Below are 3,038 nucleotides of genomic sequence, written 5' to 3'. Positions count from 1 at the left end.
GCAATGCATAATTCAAAATATAACACCTGTAAAAATCAATACAGAAAGATCCTTCATATTGACACAGTAAACTGAGCAGTATTTTTACAGACTTTTCTTAGAGCGTACTAGCAACTGAACAATCTTCCTTCTAGAATGGGCACACTGGACCTAGGAGCAGTTGAAGAAGGTCAGCTGGTCTGATGAGTCCTGTTTTCTCTTGCATCACGTGGACGCCCGATCTGCTGCTAATGTTTAGGTGCTTGACACCATAGGACACCACTTGAAGGGTCCATGACTCAGCGAGTCAGTGCTGAGAACTATTTTGGCAGCAAAAGAACGAATTACTGTAATAGTTAAACACCTAACATATTTGAACATATTTCGATTTCTAACATAATGAAACCTAACAGGCTGTAAATATAGAGTTAAATCTAACCATCACTCACTGAGGGCTTTTTAAAATATTTGTAATATATATATACTGTACACATATATATATATTTATTTATCTGTCAACAAAATAAATATATAAATTTCAATCATATTCATATGCATTTTGTGACAATTTTGATTCTGAGTTTTGGATTTTTGACTGAGAGAGCAATACAAATAATGAGGGCATAAAGTGTATTGCATAGGAACCTGTGTGTAACACATCCTGCACTATTTGTGTTATAGTTATATTTATAAAACAGCAGAAGCCTATAGTTTGTCCTCATTAAGGTAACTAAGCATGTGTGCGTGTGGTCCAGGTAAACCCTACATTACAGTATGTCTCCACAAGTATAGTAAAACCTTAAATTTTTGACCTTGTTGGTTTATAATCCTTGTGGAGCTTCTAATTTTTTTTTGAAAGTGTAAAAGTTTTCTGTGAGGGTTGTGTTTAGGGCATAAAATAGTTTGTACGGCAGAAAAATCATTATATCTATGGAAAGTCTCCACAAAACATGAAAACCCAACGTGTGTGTGTGTGTGTGTATTTAACCTCAGGTTACTCAAGGGGAACTGTCACTGTAATAAGTTCACTGTACATCACCATGGAGAAACCAGTAAATAACTTACTTTCTCACAAAATATAATGTGACCATGAAATTACATGCATAAAACATGTAAAATGAAAATGAAATTCCTTCACATCTGCTCCAACTCATCCATAAAATAGTGAATTAAAATGTTAAATTTATCACTACTAACATGATAGATAACTAATAAATCATAGCTTGGCACAATTTGTATTTGTTAAAAAAGTTAGAAACATATAAATTAAGAACAACAGCATGAAACAGTTTTAATTCTGAATGGCTGATTTCTGACAGAAAGCAAGATAAAGATGGAGTGACAGAAGGTAATGCATTCTTAGCAGGAGCTTGTTGCTCGTGCAGTGCCCTTTTGATAACTGATCTGACCCACAGCAGACTTACGCTAATAGACTGTGACAAGTCTCTTTCCATTCTAATCCACAGACCGTAATCCACATAGGCTAATGAACTATTAGTTTGAATTTCAGATGGACTATAAACTCCTCCTAACCCGCCTCACTTATTTTCAGAGTGAGAGTGAAACTTGGGAGGGAGAGGAAGAATGAGGCAAGCCATTGAATGATGTTATCTGGAGGCACTTGTCTGAGTTTTACAATGCTTGCTGAAGGAGAGAGGGTTTTATCTGGTCTGTGGAGTTTTGAAACCAAGGGGCCCATCCTTTGGAGCTTTTAATCCACAATTCTTTGTCACAGGGATTCTACAAAAGGGAGAGTTTCAAAAATAAAGGTAGGGACATTAAAGACTAATTATTTACATTAGTGTGATGAAAATATTTTGTGTTTGTGTGTGTATATTGAGCAGGCATGGCTGCAAGACTTGGTCTTAATATTGGTAGAGACAAATCAAACGATGCAGATGCATGGTGGTTTTATGCTTGTACAGTGAAATTGCAGAGTTTTGTTTTGTTTTTACACTGTGTAAGTATATGTTCTCTTTTGTCTTTTGTACAATGATTGAAAAATTCTGACATTACCAAATGTGTAAACAAGGCCTTTAACAATAAATAGCTAAGAAACATACATATAAATAGACACAGAAACATGCAATAGTAGATTATTCTCTCTTAACTTTTATAGGGAGATGTCCCTAAATACCTTTACCTAAACTTATAATACAATCAACAGTATTTAATGATAAATATTCTTCTTCTTATTAATAATAATAATAATAAAAAAATATTATTATAAAATCACATTTTTGCTGTTGTTCATTGTGGATTTTTCCTGTCAGAGTATATATACTAATAATGTTATTTTTGACACAATTTGAAAGAACTTGTTCATGCAGCAGGACAGTACTGAGTCACAGCTATATATTATATTTGTGGTAATAAATATTAGTTAACAATTAAATATGACATTGTGTGACTTTAATGGTTAGAAACAGTCAGGAATGTGTCAGGGCCTCTGGCATGGGACAGTCATATAAATAGTTACTTTTTACATTATATGAATTTTTAATTATCAATTTTAAGTCTCTACCTAATTTGTATGTAACTCTAATACACAATCATTTGCCCATTCATTTTGCAATTTTTTTTCTGCTTTTTGTGCAAAGGAGTTATTTGACAGAAGTGAAATGATGGAATATCCATTGGAATGATTTGTAAAGTAAGCAGGCATACTTTAGGCATAGGTCTTTGCATGATGCACATCCCATCCTGAATTTTTAACACATAATTGATTATATTGTTTTGAAATTGTAAATATTTATGAACATTATAAACAAAAAGTCAACTTGTCAGGTCATACACAATCAACTAAAACATATATCACATCATGCAGAGGAGAGTCAATGAAATTACTTTAACCCGACAGCAGTATTTTAGCAAATAAGATGTAGACTAAGGCTAAGCTGAAGACCTAGTTCATGCTGCTTAGGCTTGCTCTACATTCACAGCTTTAAAGTTTGGCAACAACATTAAAGGTGAGTTTTAATTGGATGAGAAAGTATCAAGGTCTTTTGGACTCAGCCAATCCGAGCAACAGGCCTATTATTTAGCACTTTTGTCTGTGA

General features: G+C 33.6%; 1 protein-coding gene across 1 annotated transcript in view; it reads left to right on the top strand.

Annotated features, from left to right (window-relative positions):
• Positions 1-1,533: 1,533 nt before the first annotated feature.
• Positions 1,534-3,038, top strand: part of LOC107577152 (rhodopsin kinase-like) — a 4,499-nt gene continuing 2,994 nt past the window's right edge. The window contains exon 1 of the mRNA XM_016263258.1: positions 1,534-1,748. The gene's annotated coding sequence lies outside the window, so the exon portion shown is untranslated. The remainder of the gene's footprint in view (positions 1,749-3,038) is intronic.

This window comes from Sinocyclocheilus grahami, unplaced genomic scaffold (assembly GCF_001515645.1).
Source record: "Sinocyclocheilus grahami isolate Dianchi unplaced genomic scaffold, SAMN03320097.WGS_v1.1 scaffold5255.1, whole genome shotgun sequence".
Classification (NCBI taxonomy): Eukaryota; Metazoa; Chordata; class Actinopteri; order Cypriniformes; family Cyprinidae; genus Sinocyclocheilus; species Sinocyclocheilus grahami.
This window is presented reverse-complemented; position numbering and strand designations above follow the sequence as displayed.